The 26,557-nt window shown below is 44.6% G+C and overlaps 1 protein-coding gene across 3 annotated transcripts in view; it reads left to right on the top strand.

Moving 5' to 3' along the window:
• LOC121876047 (tetraspanin-18-like) overlaps window positions 1-26,557 on the top strand; it is a gene marked incomplete at its 3' end in the record, with an annotated part of 116,363 nt that overhangs the window by 15,193 nt on the left and 74,613 nt on the right. For 2 of the 3 annotated variants that reach the window (XM_042380929.1, XM_042380927.1), the window contains 1 exon segment: window positions 14,444-14,472. 3 annotated transcript variants of the gene reach the window in all.

Genomic DNA, 26,557 nt, shown 5'->3' on the forward strand with positions numbered 1-26,557 from the left:
GGGGTGCGAGTTTAAAGGTTCTAGTTTTAAGAGCTCCCAGTTTAAAGTGACCCCCAATTTAAAGTGTCGTAATTTAAAAGACTCCCAATTTAAAGGGTCTCAATTTAAACATGTGATTGGGTTAAGTTAGGTTAGGGTCCATGTGACTAACATAAGAACATAAGAATGGAGGAAACTACAGCGGGCCTATTGACCCATACTGGGCAGTCCCATTTACACTCAACACCTATCGCTCATATATCCATCCAACCTATGTTTGAAACTATCCAGCGTATTCGAGTTAATGATGATATTTGGTAACTTGTTCCACTCGTCCACTACTCTGTTTCCAAACCAATGTTTACCTATTTTGCGCCTAAATCTAAATTTGTCTACTTTAAAACCATTGTTACGAGTTCGCTCCTGGATGGAAAGTTTGAGTACCTTTGTTTAGCCCTGACTTCCATTTATACACCTCGATCATGTCGCCCCTCACTCTACGTCTCTCGAGGGAGTGCAAATTAAGATGCTTTAACCTGTCTGTACTCAAGGTTCCTAATGCCCGAGGTTAGTCTTGTCATTCTCCTCTGAATTCCTTCCAGTGATTCTATATCCATTCTGTAATACGGTGACCAGAATTGAACTGAGCAATCCAAGTGAGGTCTCACACGCGCAATATATAGTTTTAAGATGACTTCGCTAGTCTTGTAACTAACAGTCCTTTGTATGAACCCAAGTGGTGACCTTGGTTAGCGGTGGTGACTTTCTCCCACGAGTGACCTTCATCCTGACCAAGTAGCGGTGAGGCGTTGGCTGGGCTGTACTCTCACCCACAACTTAACCTAACCTAATCAGACCTAACCTAGCTTAAGCTAATCTAACCAAACCTAACTTCCATGTAACCAAACCTAACTTACCTGTAACCAAACCTAACTTACCTGTAACCTAACCTAACCCTCGACTGTAATACTAAGATTCTTGTCGTGTCTCCTGGGTCTGAAACACAGATATAGTTTGGTTGTAAATCTTCTAATGTGATTCATGTTCCAAGTCTCTCTCTCTCTGGTTCTTCATTTATTATCCTTATTTGTCTTCCTATCTCGTTTTGTTTATTCCTTATTTGATGATGAGGGAAGGAAGGAAGGAGGGAAGAAAGACGAAGATGGAGGAGACGGAAACGGAAGAGGAGGGAAAGAAGGAGAGGAAAAGAAGTTATCGTAGCGGTGTGTGGAGGAGGAGGAGGAGGAAGGGTCATAGAGGGAGGGCGGGAGGAGGAGAGGAGAAGGAAGGGAAGAACGACGGAGGTGAAGGAGGCGAGAACGGAAGCACTGAGGCCAAATTTCCATCCCTGACTTGAGATACGATCACAGCATTTCAGAAATTCCCGCCACGAGTGTAACTGTGAGGCAGATATTATGATGCGTCTTGGCTATAGTCAGGCCAAACCCAGGCTAATTCTGGCGTGGCCTAGACAACTGATGGGGAACCTGGAGTGATGGGAGGGTTGCTAGGATTGATGGGGTGTGGGAAGGATGCTGGGAGTGATGGGGTGCTAAGAGAGGGTGATGGGGTGCTAGGAGGGATGTTATGAATGATGGGGGTGTTAAAAAGGATGGTGGGGTGATGGGATGCTAGGAGGATTGATGGGGTGCTAGGGGGGTGCTTGGAAGATGATACTACAATGCATGCAGGGTGGGACCTCAGTACACGAAAGATGGGACCCCAGTACACGAAAGATGGGACCCCAGTACACGCAAAATGGGACCCCAGTACATGCAAAATACAACTCCCTGGAACTCAAAGAAAACGGGTTTATGAGACACTGGAACAGGGTCTGGCAGGGGTAACTCAGGTAGTCGGTTTTATCTTCCGCTAAACGTTTTAAGTTAGTTTAATCCCCACGTCGTAAAGTGATGATTGCTAAAAAGTTTTGTTATGAGAGATTCTGCTATGATTTACGTTGCTGCTAATGGTTGGTTGGTCAGCTAGGTTCATCTCTCGTTGCGGGGGGGGGGAAGATAGTGGTATGGTAATGTAGTGATTTATGGATATATTTAGGTTAGGTTACTGGGTAGGTTAGGTTAGGTTGTTCACTCTAACTTACTTGTCATTAATGTGACAGGTTCGGTGATGGAGGGAGGGAGAGAGGGGTGGAGAGGGAGTGAAGGAGGGAGGGAGGGGTGACAAAAAGAGAGGGAACGAGGAAAAGTGGGAAAGAGGAAAGATGGCAAGGAAAGATAGTGAAAAAATGAAAGAAGCAAAGTAATAGAGAGAGAGGGAGAGAGGGCCGTAGGGAGTGAGATAGTGAGGAAGACGTCTCAGGATACAGTGGTGTCATGGAGGTAAAAAGCTGTCTTTTATAATACACAAACACACCGGTATACTGTAGGTCTCGTGTACTGCCAGGGAGGAGGACAGTGTATGTGTCCGTCTGTTTTTGTCTTACTGTCTGTCTGTCTGTTTTTGTCTTACTGTCTGTCTGTCTGTTTTTGTCTTATTGTCTGTTTTTGTCTTATTGTCTGTTTTTGTCTTTGTGTCTGATTCTTTGTGCGAGTCTCACTGTTCGTGTGTGCCTTACCTGCCTCTCAACTCTTCACGTCATACACTGCAAACGGGAGGAGATAGAGTCAAGGTACACGTGAAGAAGAAACTCGACTTATCATGGAAATTTTTAAGGAGGAATATATATTTTTTTTACCTGTCGAGGGAAACATGAAAGCGCTTGTATAAATTGATCCCCCCCCCCACCCCCCACAGGTGTGAATAATTTACCTGTGTGTTCTTGCCTGAGTTGCATCTTATTTTGGAGGGGTGAGGGGGGATAGGGGGGAGGTAGGAAGGTGTTGTGGAGGAGAGGGAGGTTAGAGGGTCTTATGGGAGGGAGAAGGGAGGGTATTAGGGAGAGGGAGGGTATAGGTGAGGAGTTTGTGCTTAAGGGAGAATAAATTTGTAAGTTTGGGAATCACGTGAAGATTAATCACCCTGGTTTATTGTTACACCTGATGATTGAACACTGTAATGCGACCTGAGGGGGAGAAAGAGAGAGAAGGGAAGGAGGGAAGAAGTTAACAAAAGAAAGAAAGAAAGAAAGAGAGAAAGAAGGAAAGAAAGGAAGGAAGGAAGGAAGTTAACAAAAGAAAGAAAGAATGAAAAAGAAGGGAAGGAGGAAGGAAGTTAAAGAAAGAAAGAAAGAAAGAAAGAAAGAAAGAAAGAGAAGGAAGGAACATAACAAAAGAGAGAGAGGAAGGAAGGAAGGAAGGATATGTACGGTGGTAAAGAACGTCCTATATTGGTTAAGATTATTTTATGTGGAGGAGAAATTTATGTTAAGGAGAGTTTTATGTTAGAGAGAAGTTTATGTCCTTACCTAACCTAACCAGACAGAAACACCTGGATATTATTGTGTGTGTGTGTGTGTGTGTGTGTGTGTGTGTGTGTGTGTGTGTGTGTGTGTGTGTGTGTGTACCTGTAATATATAACCCTATAGAAATATCTCTACCTGTACTTTATACTTAAAATCTATACTTACATTTAACACTTCACAATATAGGAATTAATTTAACCTAATACTTAAAACTTATAATCTTACTTATGGGGGAAAAAATCTTAAATTATAGAAGAAAAAAATTGAAGGGAAATATACGTATCATTCACCTATAATTTTCCTCCCGTGTTGTAAAATTTGCTTCTCACTCTTGGCTCGGGTGAGTGAGGCTGTGACGGCTGTGGAAGGGGGGGGGGGTTATAAAGATGTGGTAACTGTAATATATGATGGTGTTATTATATACGTTAGTTGGAGAATACTAGAGCCATGGTGAAGGCTGCTAGGACACACACACACACACACACACACACACACAGTCACTCCTCTCCCTCCACCTTCCTTTCATCTTCATTTTCCTTCCTCTTCCTCCTCCTTCCTATTCCTCCTCCTCCCCCTTCCTTCTCTTCCTCCTGCCCTATATAATATCTCACAAATGTATTTCTATGATAAATACACCTATATATTATTCAACATACCTATCCTGAAGTTAAATATAGCCAAATAATACACATCTGGTCAATATCTAATACAATATAGTCATAGATATAGCAAACACCTCAACTATACTATTACCCAACAGAGGCCAGATGGTATATTAACGTGTGATATATTAATCTATATCATTGGAAATATAGACAGGGTGAAGCGTCATTAGTTCGTTCTATATATCGTACGGTAATATAGGTGATATATGCCTCTATAGCTTGATATATAAAGGATCACCAGGAGGAAGTGATATATTAGTCGTCTATATATGATGGTACGTTGTGTGGTCTGGGAGGGTGATTGTGCTTTCTCTCTCTCTCTCTCTCTCTCTCTCTCTCTCTCTCTCTCTCTCTCTCTCTCTCTCTCTCAATGCTATAAATGTTGGTTATAAATTCATCTCTTTCTTATACAGCTAAATCACACATCTTCATCATTCGTATCTGTCAACATTCATCTCAGATCCATCACAGGTAAAAAAACACTCACACACACACACACACCTTTGTTATGAATCTCTCGTCTGTTACGTCACTCTTTAATTACCTGTTATGTCTGTTACGTGTGTGTGTGTGTTATTAGTGTGTTGTTACCTGCTGTGTGTGTGTGACTGTCTCCTGTTGTGACACTTTGGGCTTCCTGTTGTATTTTTGCTTCCCTTCTGTCTGTGTGTCTGTCTGTGTGTATTGATGTGTATGTGTTAGTATGTTTGTATGTATGTTGGGGCGTGATTGTGTGTGTGTGTGTGTGCGTGACTATGAGCGTTTGCATGTGATTGTTTATTTGTCTACGTATGTTTGTAAAGTGTACACTGCAGATAATCATACACTCAGAGGGTCGCGTGTTGGTACTGTACACTCAAGGTCGTATGTATTTCCTCATAAACGACGTCGTCACTGTCACAGATTCAGCCAGGGTCGTACTAAAGAGGCTAGTCAGGGTCGTACCTAACCTAACCTAACCAAACTGTACTGTAAATGTAAAAAAAAAAAGAATCATTTACGTGATCCGAGTCTATGAACAGGTTGGTGAGCCTTGAAGGAGGGAAAGTGGGAGAGAGTTGACAGTTTGACGTAATAAGGAAGTTAATATAGTTCTGCTGGCTTCTGTAAATTGGTCATTGTTGTGGTTTGTGGTGGTGGAGATGGTGGTTGTTATGGTTGGTGGAGGTTGTTATGGTTGGTGTGGGGGTGGTGGTTGGGTGAGGGGGTGGTGATTATGGTGGTAGTGGTTGAGGTTGGTGGTAGTGAGTCAGTCAACCAGAGAGCCATCCATCCAACCAGTCAGCCATCGAGCCAAGCCAGAGAGCCAGTCAGACAGAGGGCCAACCAGAGGCACAGATCCCCCGCCAGAGTGCCAGGAAACTTGATACCCCTGACGAATGGTTGTCCCGCTAAGAGTGCCACTGAGGGAACTATGAGTGCCACTGTGGTTTATTAATTTCCTGAACTGTTATTAATACCTGGAAGTTGTCACGTGAGGTAGTTTCAATTACTGATGAAGTAATGACTCCTTACGTTGCTCCATCCTTCAATAGTGAGAAAGTTACGTGTTAGAGCCATTAAAAACACGACACACACACACACACACACACACACACACACACACACACACACACACACACACACTTACGTCACACCCAAGAGCCATTCTAATGTAACGTAACTTAATGTGTGGTAGCTTTTAAAATTCTCTACATAGTTAAGGTATCTGGTGGACCTCTGTGGCTCTGGTGGATTTCTGTAGCTCTAGTGGATCTCTGTGGTTCTTGTGGATATCTGTGGCTCTAGTGGATCTCTGTGGCTCTTGTGGATATCTGTGACTGGTGGATATCTGTAGCTCTGGCGGATCTCCATGACGCTACTGGATCACCGTGGATCAAACAAGACCATAAAAAATAACATTAATCACAGAGCCTCAACCACAGTAACCTTGGAGGCTGAAACTCGGAACAATCTTGAGTTTTGGCTGGGACTGTGAGACGCTACCTGTCCATCCCACCGCTAATTGGACTTTCCGCCGTGACTTACCAACTAGAATTTACCTCATGACAAACTCCAGGAATTAATTTGGCGGTCTCATACTCGAGATAAATTCCTATTTTCATTATAATTTTTTTGTTTTGTTACTGAGAATTGGTTATATATCCGGTTTACGTTTTCCGTCTTGCTGGGGTTAAGGCATTGTATTGAAGGTGTTTTAAGTCTTAGTAATGCCCCCAGGAGTCACACTAATGCCCCTAGGAGTCACATTAATGCCTCAAGAGTCACACTAATGCCCACAAGAGTCACACTAATGCCCCCAAGTCACATTAATGTCCGCAAGAATCACACTAATGCCCTAGGAGTCACATTAATGCCTCAAGAGTCACACTAATGCCCCCAAGAGCCCCCCTAAACAAGATGGAGACGACCAGAAGCAAAGTGTGTTATGTTTGCTGCTGATTGACTCGGAGGTATGAGGGCTTATAATCGCTTACCTTGCCGGGAGTTAATCTTTATGTTTTGCTTAACGAGACACTTCAATATGAGTGGTTGCTGACGGTGTGGTGTTGTGGGGGGTAGTTGTGGGGTGTGGGGGGGGTAGTTGTGACTAGTGGGAGGGGAAAGGTCATCTCATCTTAACGTGTTTAGTCCAGGATTTAGATTAGGTTAGGGTTGGATTGAATAGGTTAGCATTTGGGTGTCTTATCTTCAGGTGATATATTTGTATTAAAAGACGTAACTGTAGTTGTTGTTTAGAGAGAGAGAGAGAGAGGATGGATGGATTACCCGCACTAATGGAAAAGATAACTTAATGGATTTCTGTAAATCTCTCTTCTCTTCTCTTCTCTCCTCTCATTTATTGCTGCCCCTTTCATCACTGTCCCTTTTATTACCTCCCTACTTCTATATCCTTCCTTTATTACCTTCTCTATCTCCCATTTATTTCCCTTTTCTCTATTTTACCCTTTATTCTCTCTTTCTTCTCTGTCTCTTCTCTATCTCTCCTTTATTCTTCTCCTCCTCTTACTCCTCCTCGTATCCTCCTTCTTCCCCTGCCTCCACTCCTCCTCCTTCCCCTCCACCTCCTCTCCCTCCTTCACCCTCCTCTCCCCCCTCCCCTCCCTACACCCCACCCTCGTTTGTCATGATCATCTGTACCTCCCCCCTCCCCCCCCACCACTCTACACTCGTCCTTCACAGCTGCTGTTCTTTTCATTGCTGTTGTTGCTACTGTTTTTGTGCATCTGTTATTGCTGTTGCGTTTGTTATGTAGGTCATGATGTATTTGTTGTGGTTGTTTTTGTTGCTGTTTTTGTTATTGTTGCTGTTTCTATGTTACTGCTGGTGTTATTGTTGATACATTTGTTGTTGTTTTCTCAAGACGGTTTTTCCCCAGGGACATGTTTCCCCCAGGACCATATTTTCCCCAGGGACATGTTTCCCCAGGACCATAATTTCCCCAGGGACATGTTTCCCCAGGACCATGTTTCCCCAACACCATACTTCCTCAAGGCCATTTTACCCCAAGACCATGTTACTCCAGGGCCATATTTCCCCCCACGGCCATTTTTCCCCCTGGGCCATTTTCCCCGCCGCTGTCCTCAGAAGCTTTAGAGAGACGCCCGTGACTTTTCAAGGGACGACAGCTGCTGTTCGAGTTTTTGCTGTGTGTTCTGTTCCCACGCTGTGTCAGTTTATCCCCACCTCCTTATTTTCTTTAGTCTACCCCGTAATGCTGTGGAGGACTGCTGTGGGGGAGTGCTGTGTGCTGTGGAGGAGTGCTGTGTGCTGTGGGGGAGTGCTGTGTGTTGTGGGGGAGTGCTGTGTGTTGTGGGGTAGTGCTGTGTGCTGTGGAGGAGTGCTGTGTGCTGTGGGGTAGTGCTGTGTGCTGTGGGGAGTGCTGTGTGTGTGGGGAGTGCTGTGTGCTGTGGGGAGTGCTGTGTGTGGGGAGTGCTGTGTGCTGTGGGGGGTGCTGTGTGCTGTGGGGGTGCTGTGTGTTGTGAGGGGAGTGCTGTGTGTTGTGGGGTAGTGCTGTGTGCTGTGGAGGTGCTGTGTGTGTGTGGGGGGCGCTGTGTGTTGGGAAGCACTGTGTGTGTTGTGGGGAGTGCTGTGTGTTGTGGGGGAGTGCTGTGTGCTGTGGAGGAGTGCTGTGTGCTGTGGGGGAGTGCTGTGTGTTGTGGGGGAGTGCTGTGTGTTGTGGGGTAGTGCTGTGTGCTGTGGAGGAGTGCTGTGTGCTGTGGGGTAGTTGAGTTGTAATGCTGTGTGTGTGTTGATTTTGTCAATTTAAATAGAGATGGGAAGTATTTTTATGAATATTTTGTGATGGTATTTGTATAAAAGATTAGACACTCCAGCTTATTTCACCTGAAGCTTAGACACCCCAGCTTATCTCACCTGAAGATTAGACACCCCAGCTTATTTCACCTGAAGATTAGACACCCCAGCTTGTTTCACCTGAGGCTTAGACACCCCCAGCTTATTTCACCTGAAGCTTAGATACTCAAACTTAACATAAACCTAACCAAATTTAACACGTGTTGTAAACGTGTTAACCACTCCATTCCAGCTGCATCCATGACATCATAATCTGCTTGACCTTTCTGCTAGTTACAGTTCCTCTCTCTCTCTCTCTCTCTCTCTCTCTCTCTCTCTCTCTCTCTCTCTCTCTGTATGTGTTTGTATGTAGAAATATATGTGGAGTGTATGTGTATAATGTGTTAGCAAGTGTGGATACAACATACAGACAGACAGAGAGACAGACACACAGATAGATAGATAGATAGATAGATTGACTGATAGATAGATAGATAGATAGATAGATAGATAGATAGATAGAGACACAAAAAGAGAATGACAATCAATCAGAGAGCACACACACACACACACCCACACACAACACACACACACACACACCCACACAACACACACACACACACATCAAGTCATTCCCTCCCTGGTTAAAAGCAACTCATTCACATGTTCCTCTTTAACAGCCAGTGCCCTTGAATAGCTCATTAGCTCAGGTGAACACAGGTGAGCTGATGATCTGGTGTAGCTCTCTGGGTCGTGATACTTGAAGGATCTTACGGTGAATTTTACTCGTTTGTGGATTCATGACACGCACGTATATGTTAAGGCAATGGTAATAGGTACACAAAATGGCGTTAATATTGGCTTGTGACTCTACTTGGTTCATTAATTGTTTATGAGTTAAGGGAGATATTTAGTTGATGATTGTCTTAATGTATTTAAACTTAACCTAACCTATTCTAACCTAACCTATTCTAACCCTAACCTAAACTAACCTAAGCTTTGTAAGTTATTTTAGCTGTGGTAAAGTGGAGATGTGGGAAGGTGGCTCTGACTGACTCACTTAAGCTACGACACAGAGATGAGGGCGTGAGTTATAGGTGTGGGTGGGTGTGTAGGGGAGGGTGTGTTGTGTAGTGGGAGGGTGTGTTGTGTAGAGGGAGGGTGTGTTGTGTAGTGGGAGGGTGTGTTGTGTAGGGGGAGGGTGTGTTGTGTAGTGGAGGGTGTGTTGTGTATGAGTGGGAGGTGTGTTGTGTAGGGGTAGGGTGTGTGTGTGGGGAGGTGTGTTGTGTGTGGGGAGGGTGTGTTGTGTGGGGGGAGGGGTGTGTTGTGTGGGGGGGGAGGGTGTGTTGTGGGGGGAGGGTGTGTTGTGCAGGTGGAGGGTGTGTTGTGTGGGGGTGGGGTGTGTGTTTGTGGGGGGGGAGGGTGTGTGTTGTGGGGAGGGTGTGTTGTGTGGGGAGGTGTGTTGTGTAGTGGGGAGGGTGTGTTGTGTAGGGAGGGTGTGTTGTGCAGTGGGGAGGTGTGTGTTGTGTGGGGGTGGGGTGTGTTGTGTGGGGGGGGAGGGGTGTGTTGTGTGTGGGGAGGGTGTGTTTGTGTGGGGAGGGTGTGTTGTGTGGTGGGAGGGTGTGTTGTGTAGTGGAGGTGTGTTGTGTGGGGAGGGTGTGTTGTGTAGTGGGAGGGTGTGTGTTGTGTAGTGGGAGGTGTGTTGTGCAGTGGAGGGTGTGTTGTGGCAAGGGGAGGGAGTGTGTTGTGTAGGGAGGTGTGTTGTGTGGGGAGGGGTGTGTTGTGTAGGGGGAGGGTGTGTTGTGTAGTGGGAGGGTGTGTTGTGTAGGGGGAGGGTACAATGTAGGGAGAAGATGCTGTGAGGGGCTGTGTTATGCTGTGAGGGGCTGTGTTATGCTGTGAGGGCTACAGGAGGGAACGTGTAGAGGCTAATGGTGGATATTGAACTCTTGTCTCTACGCCCTTGTGACTCTTACTGTCGTCTCATTACCTGTGTGTGTGTGATTTTCTTTGGTGGTGTGTGACTTGCCAGATATAATATGAGATGGAGGAGGAGGAAGAGGAAAAGTAAGACGAGAAGGAGGAGGAGGAGGACAAGGAAGGAAGGACTCCTGGATGCTTCGTGGCGTCCGGCCAGGAGGTCACGCCCCCTTGTCCTTACTGCGTCCTCCCCTGCTCTCACCTCATTCTCTCCTCTATCTCCTCCTCCTCCTTCTTCTCCTCTTCTTTCATCTCCTCCTCCTCCCCCCCCCCTCCTTCTTCCCCAGGGGTGCGTAATCTTCAGGTGAACCAGAATGAAATAAATTCTCCTTTATCATAAATCTAGTTTAATTTTTTGGTTTTAAGTCGCGTTGGCCATTAATTATTCGGAGGAGGTCCATAACAGAGGCGTTCCAGATGAAATTCCAAGATTCCAGGATTCCAGGGAGACCTTTGATGATTATGTTTTCTATGGGCTGCAGGGAATGTCTTGATGCTGAGCCTTCCATCCATCTGCTTTTATTGTGTGTGTGTGTGTGTGTGTGTGTGTGTGTGTGTGTGTGTGTGTGTGTGTGTGTGTGTGTGTGTGTGTGTGTGCGTGCGTGTGTGGGGCGTGTGTGTGTGTGTGTGTGAGAGAGAGAGCATAACAGGTGACGAATCCTGACGGTTCTCCTTGATGCATTCTAAACAGGTATGAACCTCCCTACCTGTTCTAATTCACCTGGAAACACAGAGGCGTCAATACGAGGAACAACAAGCATCTCTACACACACCCAAGCCTTTCACATTTACGAGTCAACTCACGACATTAGATACCTGGACCTGACCTCACACACACACACACAAATAGAACTGTTATATCTGTTTAAGTATTTACAACAAGCTAGTGGTTATATTCCTAGTACTAGCTCACACAATATGCTAGTATATACCCCACAACAGCTCCTCAACCAAGATTCGAACTTAAGATCACAAGTTGACCTACTCAGTGTAATAACCACTCCACCACCACCAGTACTTCAAGTCGATTCATTATCAAGTTAGAAATTATTACAGGACACTTAACTCCTCTCGTCGCTGAAGTTACTGTTGCCATCTGGTGAACTGTGAATTCTCTACTGCCATATCTTAATTGGCCTAGTTAATTCTTGTACGATTTTTAAGTTTGTATTATCTGTATATCCACGGGGTGATAGGTCTATTTGTTCTGTGTATTAATGCATTGTGGTGTTATTGGTATGTGGTGTATGTTGTTTGTTTTGGTGTGTGGAGTATGTTGTTGTTTGTGTTGGTGTGTGGAGTATGTTGTTGTTTGTGTTGGTGTGTGGAGTATGTTGTTGTTTGTTTTGGTGTGTGGAGTATGTTGTTGTTTGTGTTGGTGTGTGGAGTATGTTGTTGTTTGTTTTGGTATGTGGTGTATGTTGTTGTTTGTTTTGGTGTGTGGAGAGTGTTGTTGCTTGTGTGTGAGTATGTTGTTGTTTGTGTTGTTGTCACGTTGGTTGTTGAGGGATTGTTATTATTATCTGTTCATAGACGTGAGGTCCCAGGGGCGTCTCTTACCTGCAGGCAGTATAATGCAGCCTCCCAAGGGCACATGTCAGCCCCACACGCCGCCCTCAGCAAGAAAACTGGTTTGTTGCCTTTGTGTGGCGCAACCCTGTGGGCGTGTGTACACTGGGGCCCGGTTGTACGTGTTGGGGCCCCCAGGCTACATATAGTAGTGCATTGGGGTCCGGTTGTATCTGAAGGCTCACCCAGGATGCATGGGGGTCAAGTCTGATTGCAGGATGAAGTGTATGGTCGCCGCTACAGTGATAAGCTGCCACAAGGTGTACACTAGACACTAGCTGTGGTCGAGGATTTGTACACCTGCAGGGGCCATAGTGTACATCTGTAGGATCTATAGTGTACAGCACAAACACCTGTAGAATATATGCACACCTGTACAATATTTTGACCCCTACCCTACCCTACCTTACCCTACCCTACCTTACCCTACCCTACCCCACCATACCCTACCCCAAGGATATTATACGCAAAGAACAGTCATTACGCCAAGAGGTACGCAAAATAGGTGCATAGTCGACAAAATGAGTATTTACGTCTTGCTGCCACAGTTGTTGACCTGAGGGCGAGCTGTGACGTTCGTTCGTGAAATATTTCTTACAACTGAAGCATTGAGAAAGCAACTGACTGTCTCACCTTCAACCATCACACAAACATAGGAAAAAAATGGCTTTAAAAGTGCATCAAGACTGTAGTTTAAGTTAATGTCAGATCGTATTAATAGTAGTAGGAGTAAAAATTGATTGTCCGGATAACTAAGAATGCGGACAGTGCTGCGTTGCCAAGTATTAAACGTGCTGGGGGAAAAGTGGAGGTGTTTTTCACGGCGTGGTGCCCTGGATGACCGTCAGGGCGGCAACAGTGTACATGACCACCACCACCAGCCTCCCAACACCAAGTCACCCGCGAACCTTTAACCCTGAGAGAAAAATCGTGAATTTAAAACAAAACAGGATTTTCTGGGGTCTCATTTCTTCCCTTCCGACCATCAGTGGTGTCTTGTGTAGGGGAATTTTGCTAGTAGAGAAATATTTGTGGGAGTAAACAGAGGCGGATTGTTGGCTTCGTCTAGCCTGGCTTTAGACTGACTCCACCACCACTACGACTCTCTCTTCTCTCTCAAGTCTCTCGTCTCTCTCTCACTCCTCACCGCTCAGGCCGTGTTTTGTTGTGACGTCATCGGTATCTGAGGACGGGAATTCCTGCATATTTGAATGTTTTTTTGGTTTTATTTATACTCTAGTTAATTATATTTAACTGAATAAACTTAACTTAAAATCATTAGGTTCAGTTATTTACATGAACTTAAGATCATTGGTGTAGGTTTAAGTTTAATAAATCCAGATCTTTACCAGTTTGTATAACACTTCTCGGGGGTGAAGAATGCGGGTGGGCCTTTACGACACACACTCAGACCTCTGTGTTGGGACATAACATCTGAGTCTGCCCAGTGCTTGTCTTTACTGTGTGTCTCTTGAAGATCACTGTGTTGGGAGAATAAACTCATTGTCACTGTTTATATTGAACGGATGTATATATTTTGTTCAGATTTATATATATTGTGTTAATGTGGTTATTTTCCGAAATGTCGTGATTTGTTTTTGTTTTTTACTTGTACTTATCATGTCCTGTGTCGTCATAATATTTATTTGTCAGAAATACGAACAAAAACGAACGCATCATTTAGAAAACTAAATAATTAAGTAAGATAACATAATTATAGCTTTTTTTATATTTGCGTTATATTTTATATTTTAGCTCCATCTTAATTTTCCTGTGACGTAATAGAGTTTAAACAGATTTTCTTTTTTACAGTAAATACAAACGCTTTATGTACTACCGATAACCTATTGCAAATTATTATATTTTTCTTAATTAAATTAGTGTTTTTCAGGGCAATTCGTGCGACTGAAAGAGTAAAAAAATAATGATAAAACAAAGAAACCTAATTAATTGAATGTCAGTGGAATTCTTTTAGGTGTTAATAAAATCCTCAAAAAGCCTTGATGTGAGAAAAAACAATATAAGAATAATCCACACGTATTGGTATAGTTTCAAATGTTGCCAGAAGATACAAAAACAACATAAATGTCTCTTTCTACATTTATATGACATTGTTGTGGTGTTTTTACAAGTCTTTTATAGCTGAAACTGAATTATATCCAGAATGAGAGGAATTTTTTTCAGTATTGGAACCCAGATAATCACACGTAGATAGAAATTTACATTAAAACAATACCCCTTTGATGACCACTAATGATATAGAGTTATTTATTCTGTTATTTGTGATTTATTGAAAGATGGGTTAAATTATTAATATTATTACGGGTTTAAAGTTCTTCCTTATAGACAGAGAGACAGTAGAACAGACAGATACAGAGGGCAGAAAAACAAATAGAAAACATACAGACATGACAGGTAGACAGACATATTATAGAAATGCAAGACAAAAAGACAAAAAGACATGGAGATAAGAGATACATACAGACAGCACCAAGCACACGCCCATGATAACAGACAATACCCCCCCGAGTGAGTCTTTTCCTCTCCATAAGATAACACCAATTAAACTTCCTCCTCTTTCTTATTTCAGGGTTGTGGCGCCGCGACTCTACCACACCGGTGAGTAGAAAGTTGAGTCAAAGTTTGAGTCTTAGGTGACTCAAGAGTGTGTTGTGTGAATCAAGAAGTTTTTGGTTTATCTTGATAAGTCAGGTAAGTTTTGGTCTCATAGCGCCACGGAGCTCCTAGCGGCCGGGGTGTGAGTTACGATGTACTAAAAGGAAAATATAAGGAGGAATTTAAGGCTGTATGTTGTTCAGAGTCGAGCGCCACGGGGTTCAAGAGGCCGGGTGTGAGCTACGATCAAATATAAGCCCGGTTTATTTCACCTGAATGTTAACCACCCTAACCTAATCCAACCCTCTAGGCAGTGTTAAGGTTTCTAATCAACAGGTAAAATAAGCTTGGGTGTCTAATCTACATTTAATACAATAAATTTAATATACCGAAGTGTGACCGAGACGTACGGACGAGACCTAGACACTGGCGGGCCGTCACGGATGAAAATAAACACTGCCAGACTGACCGTGGACACTGACCAACCTTGGCAAACTCCACGTGTATGCGGGCCACGCAGACCATGACGTCAGTTTAGTACCCATCCCAGTGCTGGTTTGTGGTTTAATGTAGATTGGTCTTGGTTTAATGCCTCAGGGTTGGTTTAATATGATGGTTTATACTGTTGAGTTAGGTTAGGTGATAAGTGAAGTTCGGTTAGGTTAAGTATAATTAGTAAAGCTCCTGTCAGTCTGTCTGTCTGTCTGTCTCTGTGCAGGAGAGTGACGGTTGATGGGAGGAGGAACCGTATACGTGACGCTGGAAATAGACCAATCAGCACCCATCACTCCCGCATAAACGTGGATTATGCCCAAAATTAAAGCCAGCGAGGTGCATCAGGCGAGACAAGACAAGATTAGTCAATCATGTCAATTCATGTCAAAACAAGACAGACACAAGTCAAGACAGACACAAGACAGACACAAGACAAGACAAGGCAGACAATAGACAAGACAAGACACTAGACAAGACAGACACCAAGTCAGACAAGACAGACACAAGACAGACACAAGACAAGACAAGGCAGACAATAGACAAGTCGCTTCATATTTTTTTAAGTTTTAGAGTTTGGGAATATCTTTCAGAGTCTAAACTAAACTCATCTGGAAAATAACCGCCTTGAACCCCTTGAGTACGACGACATAGCCTCCTGAGTACGATGACTTAACCCCTTTGACCTAACCTCCTGAGTACGATCACCTAAACCCTGAGTACAATAACCTAACCCCTTGAGTATATTGACAACCTTTCTCTTCATCTCCTGACAGCTGACGTTTATGATAGATCGAGTGGCTGTCAGCTAGATAGAGGCAGCATTATATCAGCTGTCAGTGTACTTAGTCTTGATTGGGTTTTGACTTTCAGTATTGTGGTGACAGGAATTTCTTATCTCTGTTATCTTCAATGTAAATTTTAACTGCGTATTTTTCCTCTTTATTTTTTATTTTTATATGTGGGTGCTCAAAACGTGTGAAATTTGTATATACAGCCGTTTTCTTTTTCTAGTATGGATATAAAGAACGTGTAAATTCCCTCTAAGATCCCAGAACATGTGAATCCAGCCTTTGTTTTCCTTCTTACAATCCCGGTGCTCAAAACGTGTGAATTTCCTGCTTATTCTTTTTTTTCCTAGTATGAGCATAAATAACGTATAAATTCCCTATAAGATCCCAGAACATGTGAATCTACCCTGTGTTTTTCTTCTTACAATCCCGGAGCTCAAGACTTGTGAATTTTAGCATCTAGGCCCTCCTCCGTCTTGGTCCCTCATCCGTGTGAAACAAACAACATGGCAGCCTCAAGCCCTGGGGATTGTGGGCGTCCGGAAGGGGATTTTACACCCTGACACACCTGTAGATACCAGAACCTGGAATTAGTGTTGCTGGGGAGTTTGTGGTGTGTTGCTGAGGGAGGTTTTTGTATTGCTGGGATGGATTGTGGTGTGTTGCTGAGGGGTGGGGCCTGTGTTACTATATTGGTGTTGTATTGCTAGGGATGGTGTCGTATTGCTAGGGATGGTGTTGTATTGCTGGGGATGGTGTTGTATTGCCGGGGAGGAACTTATATTAGTGCGGATGAGTTCATGTTAATGGCGAGATAAACGTTGATGAGGACCGTGTGAATATGGGGGATATTAGCATTGATGGGGGAGTATGTATGAGGAATTTAATACGTCTCCTCATCATCTCTCTCCCCAGAACAAAACTTTCTGGCCTGAGAATATCTTAAGAATGTTAATTGCATGGTGGAATGATTTGCAAGAGAAGTTTGTTGAAGAAAGGTAATACATTTTTCTGCTCTCTCTCTCTCTCTCTCTCTCTCTCTCTCTCTCTCCGATTCTAATATATTTTAAGGGCAGGGAGAATGGAAATAAAAGGAGGATGGAAGGGGGAAGGGAAGCATGAAGAGGGGAGAAGGGGAAGGGAGAGGAAAGAAGATAAGAGAGGAGAGGAAGGGAAGAAGGGTGATAATTTCTTCTTCTTTTTTACTAGTAGGGTCGTTCCCCAAGGGGTGATATGGGGACCTTTTTATGTTGGGTATAATGAGGGAAAATGAGTGATGAGGTGGGCTAGTTGGCTCGAATTTAGGAAGGTCGCCAGCCTCACTCACTCATTCATTCACTCACTCACCCACTCATTCATTCATTCACTCACTCACTTACTTAGTCACCGAGACGCATAACTCGTGAGGTTATTTTCAGATGGCCTCCAACCTCACCCATATCCCATTTGAGGAAGGAACTGGACTGTGAGGTTGGGAGGCTCGGCTCGGCTCGGCTCCGTGAGGTCAGTGGCTTCATGTTGCTTCATCTTAGTGAGGAAATAAAGTGTAAGGTTTTGCTCCCATTAATCTCATGAGGTCGCTGGTCTTAGACGGTCTTATCTCAGTGAGGAAAGGGTGAGGAAGGGAAGAGAGGGAGGGAGGGGTGACGAGAAAGGGAGAGGAGAGGGTGGGGAGCAGTGGGGGTGACGAGGAAGGGAGAGGAGAGGGTGGGGAGCATTGGGGTTGACGAGGAAGGGAGGAGAGGTGGGGGGCAGTGGGTTGACGAGGAAGGGGTGGGTAGGGGGTGTGGTAGTGACGTATTAACAACATTCAGTAAAAGTTATGAAGACTCAGCAAGTTTGTTCTAAATTACTGACAACACGTTTAGAGAAGTTCAGCCTCTACGGTCTCATCTCACTCGTGGTCTCGTCTCACCATGATCTCGTCTCGCTCATGGTCTCGTCTCATTCATGGTCTCGTCTCACCATGGTCTCGTCTCATTCATGGTCTCGTCTCACTCATGGTCTCGTCTCACCATGGTCTCGTCTCATCCGTGGTCTCGCTGCGCTCTGGTCTCGCTTCACCATAGAATAGACAAACATCTCCCCCAGGGTGTCTCAAAAGCCAACACAGACAGGAGAGAGAGAGAGAGAGAGAGAGCTACTGGTGACAGCTGCTGGTCTTGGGGTGGTTTGAGGAGTAACAGGAGAACATCCAGTGTGCTGTTTCTTCACCACATTCTTTCTTCTTTCTTCTTTTATTGTCATTTCTTCTCTAATTCCATTTGTCTCAGTAAAAACAAATGCCGAAGGAGGTTAATTGTTTTTATGTGTCATGTTGAGAGTCATCAGTTCCTCCTTCGTGATACTCTTTTGTTTTTTATTGTGTTTCTGTCGTTTATTGTGATTGTGTCATTGATTGTGATGCGTTTTTGTTTTAATTTAGATTTTTCCTTTACCACCTCTGGCGCTGTGAAACTCCTATCTCTATAAATCTCTTTTTGGCTCTATATAATTCCTTCTGGATCTATAAAATTCTTCTGGCTCTATAAAACTCCTCTAGCTCTATAAAACTCCTTCTGTTTCTATAAAACTCTTCTAGCCAGCGAGGAAGTCATTTATTTTACATACTAAGAGACATCAAACATTTCTTCATGACATCCTTCTGACGTTTATAGTGACAATCTCTTTTAGTCTTTCTCCTCTTGATGATTCCGTAAACTCAGTGGTCATGAGAGACGAGTTTTACATACCAGATCCCTCAAATTTCTCTCTTCATAAAACCCTTTTCCTTCTCTCTCTCGTTTATCATGTCTTTTTCTCTTTTACATCCTGGCTTCGTAAAAGAAATATATCCTTGAATAAAAAAAAAGTCCAGGATTTTGCATATTAGAGACATAACGTTTTTTTGTGGTGTTTATTTGTACGTTTTTGTGGTTTTATTTTTTTACTCCTGGTGGTCATCTTTTGAACTACTTTTACTCCTGGTGGTCATCTTTTGAACTTCTTTTACTCCTGGTGGTCATCTTTTGAACTACTTTTACTCCTGGTGGTCATCTTTTGAACTTCTTTTACTCCTGGTGGTCATCTTTTGAACTTCTTTTACTCCTGGTGGTCATCTTTTGAACTTCTTTTTACTCCTGGTGGTCATCTTTTGAACTACTACTCTGGTCATCTTTTGAACTACTTTTACTCCTGGTGGTCATCTTTTGAACTTCTTTTACTCCTGGTGGTCATCTTTTGAACTACTTTTACTCCTGGTGGTCATCTTTTGAACTTCTTTTACTCCTGGTGGTCATCTTTTGAACTTCTTTTACTCCTGGTGGTCATCTTTTGAACTACTGAAGAAGATAGAGGAGGAGGGTAGTTTTTTTGTTATTTTTTACCCCCTGGCTGGTTTGATGAAGACGAGGCGGGCCATCTAGCTAGCCAACTAGTCTCATATTCCCAGGGGATGTTTTTTGGGGTAGACAGTGTTGGGTGGGGACGTACAGCTGTTTGGGAAGAGAGTATGACAGTGTGTGTGTGTGTGTGTGGTGAGGTTCCTAACAATGCCATGTGCAACCAAGCTTCTGTCTGTAGGAGGGAAGGATATTTGGTTATGAAGGAACGACGTGTGAGGGCTAGGGTACCTGTAGGAGGGAAGGAGTAGGAGTGTCATCTTAGCACCAGCGACCCCAGCAATCCTTCTTGTCTAGGTGTCAATGACAGCCTAATGGCACCCGGGGAGGAACAGTGGTGCCAGACGTAGGGTAAAAACCTCTCCCTGGGACGGTGACTTTCTGTGTGTGTGTGGAGGAAATTAAGGATGGATCTTCGGTACTTAGGTTAGGAACATGTCTAGGGAAAGTATCAGGAGGTGGTAGGGATAAAAGGTGTCGTGAACTGAGAGTTAGGGAAGAAATTTTGTGATTTAGGGAAAGGGAAGACCCGGAGGAGGGATTTAGGGGATTAAGGGTGTTGTCAGCTGGAGGTCCTGTGATCAAGGAGGATTTATAAGAGGATTTAGCTGAGGGATGATGGATTAGGGGCGATGGGAGCCGTGGTGAGAGTCAGGGATAGAGAGCAACTGTTGTCCAGGATTAGGTTAGGTTGGGCGACTAGAAGGTGTGTGTTAGGGATAATTTATATTGTGGGTAAGGATTATTTAGGGAAATCCTGTAATTAGGTATGATTAGATCGTCTTAGAATTAGATTTTAGACAGGTATGGTAGTTAAGTCAATTAGAATTAGATTTTAGACATGTGTGTTAGATTAATTATATTTAAGAAATCTTAATTATATATGTTCTCAGGTATATATACTTATACCAATTACTCCGATTACTGTATTAATCACACAGATTCTCAGTTAAAATAAATAATCACAGAATTAATTAAATCGTTCCTACAGGTATCCAAAATTATACCAATCAAATTTAATCAGAGTACTAATTTCTCTCATTTATCCCTGGTATCTAGAATTAATTACTTTGACTCACTAATGAGGTCCTGGACTCAGTGGCTCTTCGGGTAAATCCCTTTTGATGAGGCGGTTAATTAGAGTAAATGTCCAGGTGTGGATATTCCTAGTTACCTTGAGGGACTGAAGGGTTAAGGTAGTGTTTATATAACCAGGTAAGAGTGTGATCATTTTCTGGGATACTGAGCTCACTCTTGGCTCTCTCTTCTCTTTTCTCTTCTCCTATGGTCGACGGGGCCTCAGGGGCTGAAAGTACATCAAAGGCATCTTATTTTTTCTTCTTCTTCTAATATAGAGGGGGACAAACCAACCCCTGGAGAGAGAGAGAGAGAGAGAGAGAGAGAGAGAGAGAGAGAGAGAGAGAGCCTTCCCATTGTCGTGTCGTGTCGTGCTGTGTCGTGTCGTGTTGATGGAGATGACGTAGGGGGTCTTTATCGTCTCGGTGTTGGTAAGCGACGTCTTCCCATTCATACATATGACGTCACTTGGGGAGGGGGGAGGGGGACTGTCCGTGACCGACTGACGAGGAGAGCAGACAGTGGGGGAGAGTCTGCTGGTGACGGTGGTGTGTATGAGGGTATGTCTGGTGTATGTCTGGTGGTATGTTTGGTGGTATATCTGTACAGCACATGACAGTACAGCAGAACGTGGGAGGTCATGATCACACACACACACACACACACACACACACACACATACACACAACTTTCATGACGGCAGTAAAAAAGAACTAGCAGAGAGTTAATGTGTTGGTGAGCGTTGTGTTACGTTTATTGTGTTATGGCTCATAGCACCCTTCCCACAGTCCCTTCCCACAGTCCCTACCCACAGTCCCTTCCCACAGTCCCTTCCCACAGTCCCTTCCCACAGTCCCTTCCCACAGTCCCTTCCCATAGCCCCCTCCCACAGCCCCCTCTCCCACAGTACCCTCCCACATACAGCATCTACAATACAACAGACGCCATCTTCCAAATTTGAAATCTGACGTCTTCCCTCCCTCCTTCTCACCAACCTTGACCTAATAACTCAGATTTCCCAGCGACTTGAGAGTATTTCCATAATTTCCCGCCGCCATCGCCCAGAAATTATCTCCCAATGTCTCACAGGCACAAAGGGGACAATAGCAACTCAAGTCATCCCCGTATGCTCAGAGCCTTACGATAATTTCTCCTGTCATGAAGTGTTAGAGATATAGACGTTAATGAGCTGGTGTACCTTAAGACCACACCACTACCACACTATCTCTCTACCACACCACCACACAACCACACCGTCACCACACACATCATAAGAGTACTTCTCATCCTGTCTAACACACACACACTGCAACGGAGATGGATGAAGGTCTCTCACTCCTCATCACTCCCTTCCCCCCTCCCCCACTCCCCCACCCCCTACCCTCCTCCCTTCCCCCTTCCCCTCGTTCCCATCTACCTGTCTCAGCCATCCCCTCACCTCCCATCCCCTCAATCCTATGCAACTTCCCTCTCCTCCATGCAACCCCCCCCCTCTCATCCCCACCCATCACCTCCCTCACCCCCATCCCTCATCCCTATCCCCTCCCCTCACCCCTATCCCTCCCCTCTCCTCTATTCTTACCCTTCTCTCCCCCCCTGCAATATCTCCCCTCTACCCCCCCTCAGTATCCAGTGTCCGGCGAGAGTGGTCAGTTAGGGTGGTGGTGGTTGGTGGGGTAGGTGGTAGAGGCCGGATGCCCCTCATGAACCGGTTAGCGCGTGCCGGATCTTGTCTGTCAGGTCAGATGAACGTATGGTGGTGTGGAATGTTGGGTGGTGAGGAGGAGATGTTGACCACTGCTATTACTACTGCTATTACTATTACGACTACTGCTATTACTACTACTTTGTATTTGTTTTTATTTGGCCTCCATCCTCTCCCAATAGCCACACCTTCGCCGCCATTTTATTACCTTAATATTAAATATCCTAATACATAAGTAGCTACCCTATCTGTGTTGAGTTAGTTGAGCCGCAGATCTATGCGGCATTCAGTGACTGTAGCCTCATAGTCAATAACTGCAACTGTTGTCGGCTTTGGGGCCGATGCTCTCGTTCCCCTGAGGCCGAGCAAAGCCGACCTAAAGAGAGAGAAGGACAGTCGACATCTCATCCAGGCTGTAACATAACTTCTGGGCTGCTGCTTCTGTTCGGATAGCACCTACTAATACTAATACTATTATTCGTATATTTTACCGTAGTTAGAAATATATAATAATTAGTATATACAAAACTTTTAAATTTAAAGTCCTATTAGCCGGCATAAAACATCCTGGAAAAAAAACATGACTTACTAATGAGTTAAGTGTATGAACCCAAAGTGCTTTTAACAGGCACGTAACATCCTGGGGAAAAAATTGAATTTATTGATTATAGATTAAGTGTAGGAGCTAATAGAGCTTTTAACGTGTTTATGGTGAGTTAAAGAGTTAATGCTAATTAGTTACGATTAAGTGAATAAATGGTGCGTTATGTTAATGTCTTTTAACGGATTATATGGGAGAGTCCGTTATTTCGAGGCCAATTAGGTATGAAACCTCTAATTAACGGACTATATGGGAGAGTATAAGAGTATAGTCCGCTATATCGAGGTATGTTAGGCTATATGGGAAACCTCCATTGATGTCCGTTAAATGGAGGGGCATTACAGTACCTATATTCAGGAGGTGGGACATACCCCATGCATAAAGGCGCCCCATTAACCCCCCTGTTTAAGGGGACACTGTGCCCCTATGGCAGAGTGACACCATTGGAGGTTCAGTCGGGGGCACCACAGGAGGGGCAGTAGAAGGGGAGCCGGTAGAGGGAGCCATTAGAAAGGGGCAGTAGAGGGGGCAGTAGAGTACTAGAATAGGGGGACCCACACACACACACACACACACACACACACACACACACACACACACACACACATAATTGCCACTAGGTGTACATATGTGTTGTGCAATCCTATCACCTACACTGTGGTGGTGCTGGCTAGCTTCCTCTTCCTCTTCTCCTCTTCTTCCTCTTCTACTCTTCCTCCTATCCCTCTTCTTCTCTTCGATTCTTCGATTCTTCCTCCTCTTCCCCTACCTGCCCTCTTCCTACTCCTATTCTTTCTCTCCTACCTCTCCCCTGTTCCTTACTTTTTCTTTGTCCCTTTCCTCCTCCCTCTCTCCTCCTCCTCCTCCCTCCCTCCCTCCCTCCCTCCCTCCTCCTCCCTCCTCCCTCCCTCCCTCCCTCCCTCCCCTCCCTCCTCCCTCCCCTCCTCCCTCCCTCCCCTCCCTCTCTCCCTCCCTCCTCCCTCCTCCTCTCCCTCCCCTCCCTCCCCTCTCCCCTCCCCTCCCTCCCTCCCTCCCTCCCCTCCCTCCCTCCCTCCCTCCCTCCCTCTCCCTCCCCTATAACCACTCTTTTGTTCCCTGATATGACTCTTCACCGCGAGGGACTTAATTCCTGCAACGTTTTAAAGACCTTCCCTGTACTCTCTCTCTCTCTCTCTCTCTCTCTCTCTCTCTCTCTCTCTCTCTCGTAAAGAAAAAACACCCTGCGTATCGCTTCCCGCATTCCTCCCCTAAATTCCAAAGCATAGTATCAAAAAATCGTAAATTCCTCGATTCTCTTTGGGTTTACGATGATATTTTTTTTTTCAGTTCGGTTAAACCACAAGTGAGTGATGCCTGCAGAAGTACCTCACCCCCCCCTCACCCTCCCTCTCACCCTCCCTCTCACCCCTCCCTCCCTCTCACCCCTCACCCTCTTACCCCCCTCACCCTCTTTGTCACCCCTCACCCCCTACCCCTCACCCCTCCTCTCACCCCTCCCCCCCCCCCTCCCTCCGAGCTGGTGAAGTGAGGAAGTGAGTCTCCGTCTCTTTATCACTCTTTAAACCTGATGACGAAGAGTGGGGGGGAGGGAGGGAGGGGGGCGATGATGGGAAGGAGGAACTAAAAGGGAGAGTAAATTGGGAGGGATAAAGTGAATTGAAGGAAGAGGAGAGGTAGAGGGAGAATAAATTGATAGGGAAAGAGGAGGGAGGGTAATTTAGGAGGGACAGAGAAGGGAGAGTAAATGTGGGTGAAGGAAAGGAGAGAAGAGGGAGAGTGGGCTTGGGTTGGCTAGGAGTGGGTTGAGGGTGGGTTTAGAATGGGCTAGAGGTATACTGGGGTGGAGTCGAGATGGGTTAAGGGAGTGAGCTGGGGTGGAGTCGAGGAGGTTAGAGATAAACTAAGGGTGAGTTGAGGGTGGGCTGAAAGTGGGTTGAGAGTGGGTCGAAGTTGGACTTAGGGTAGGCTGGGGTGGGTCGAGGGTGGGTTAAGGTTGGGCTGGGGGTAGGTCTGGGGGTAGGTCGAGGGTGGGTTAAAGGCGGGCTGGGGTGGGTAGAGGGTGGGTTAAGGGCGGGCTGGGGTGGGTAGAGGGTGGGTTAGGGTGGGTTGAGAGTGGGTCCTCGTGCAACACATTGGTACACTCAGGCGTGTTTGGACCCTTAGTTATAAATCACATTTTACCCACTCGGGGAAATTGAAGATTGGGTCAAGCGAGGCTCTCTCTCTCTCTCTCTCTCTCTCTCTCTCTCTCTCTCTCTTCGTCATCGTCTTATGACAGGTGAAGATGGATTAATTAGGATGTAGTGGAGGAAGGAGAGGAGGATAGAGGAGGAGGAGGGGAGGAAGAACAGGAACAAGGGAAGAAGGGGGAGAGGAGGAGAGTGTGTATATAAGGTACGGCCAGTGAGTGGTCCTCGCCTTGAGGCCTGGACGAGGAGGAGGAGGAGGAGAAGAGGATGAGGAGGAAGAGAAAGACTTACAAGTAGAACAAGGAGAAGGAGGTTGACACTGTGTGTGTGTGTGTGCGCTGAGATAGAGAATGGGTGTGGCTGCTAGGAGAACACAAAGAAAAGGAGGGGAGGAGGAGGAGGAGGAGGGGAAAAGGTGAAGAGCATGTTGAGTGGCGAGTGGGTGTGTGTGTCTCCCTCCAGCACTATGTTATCCAGGGCAAGGAGGAGGAGGGGGAGGAGAAGAGAGAGCAGAGGCAGGGTGGCAAGTGAGTAAGTGAAAGTACACACACACACACACACACACACAACTCGGGTACAAGTGAACTTATTAACAACAGCAAAACGCGAAACGAGTCGTGTTTTGAAAGTGATGCAGCTTCAGTTCAGTCCAGGTAATGATGAAGAAGAAAAAAAGCTCACCTGTGTTTTTTGGTTCTCAGGTAAACAAATGTAAGATAGGTAAAAGTAACAAGGAAATGTGATAAGGTTATAGGATAGAAGGAGATAGATGGAATAAAGATGAATGGAGAAGAGGTTAAAAGAATTAGGTTTAAGGGGAGGAAGATAGATGCAATAATATTATATGCAACAGAGGTAAAGAGACGGGAAGATAGTGTGATAAATGTGAATATGTAACACGTAGGAAGGGGTGGAATAAAGATGGATGTAATGGAGACAGAAGGGAATAGAAGCGAGTGTGATAAATATAAATAGGAGAAGAATAGAAGTAAATATAATTATTAAGTTTGATATTAGATGTAATTAACAGGTGAAATTAACGCAGGTAAATGTCATCAAAAAGGAATGAAATACAAACCGAAAGAGACAGACAGTGAGTTGTTGTTGTTGTTGTTTTATTACGGGAATTAGCCCACCCGTGCACAGGTCACTGACCCGCATTAGGGCCTGGGGGGGGGGGCGAAAATATAATAATAATAATAATAATATTATTATTATTATTATTATTATTATTATTATTATTATTATTATCATTATTTAATAATTAATAAAAATAGATAAAAATTATAAAAAATATATATATACTAATAATAATAGCCATAAATAAATACACAAACGAAAAAATAAATTAAGAGTGAGAAACGATATACAGTATGTTGTGTTGTCAATAGTAAGAGAAACAATTGAGACCCTGCAATTGTGTGTAAATGAGGCGGAAAGTCAGATCAGCAACCTGGGACTTGGTCACAATTTTTGTGATGCCATATGGCAGCAGGGTCTACCATTAGACAACACATTATGCTTCCAATATCTTCCCAGGCGGTAGTACCTCCCTGTTTGATAGCTGCCTACTACCTACTACCTAGTGAGTAAGTGACAACGAGACACAGAGAGAGAGAGAGAGAGAGAGAGAGAGACATAGAGACAAAGAAAAAGAGAGAATGAGAAAGAAATCATCCAAATGCTTAGATCAAACGTGGGAAAAATATAAAAATAGATAAATAAAATATAATTCTATTCCATAATGGCTAGGGCACACCAGGCACCTGTACATTGGTTATATAACAAGGTGAGAGCTGGGATCACCTCCTCCACTCAGCTCTTGTGTCATGTTTCAGTCACCTCTTATGACA

Source organism: Homarus americanus, unplaced genomic scaffold (assembly GCF_018991925.1).
Source record: "Homarus americanus isolate GMGI-L3 unplaced genomic scaffold, GMGI_Hamer_2.0 scaffold10152, whole genome shotgun sequence".
NCBI classification, from domain to species: Eukaryota; Metazoa; Arthropoda; class Malacostraca; order Decapoda; family Nephropidae; genus Homarus; species Homarus americanus.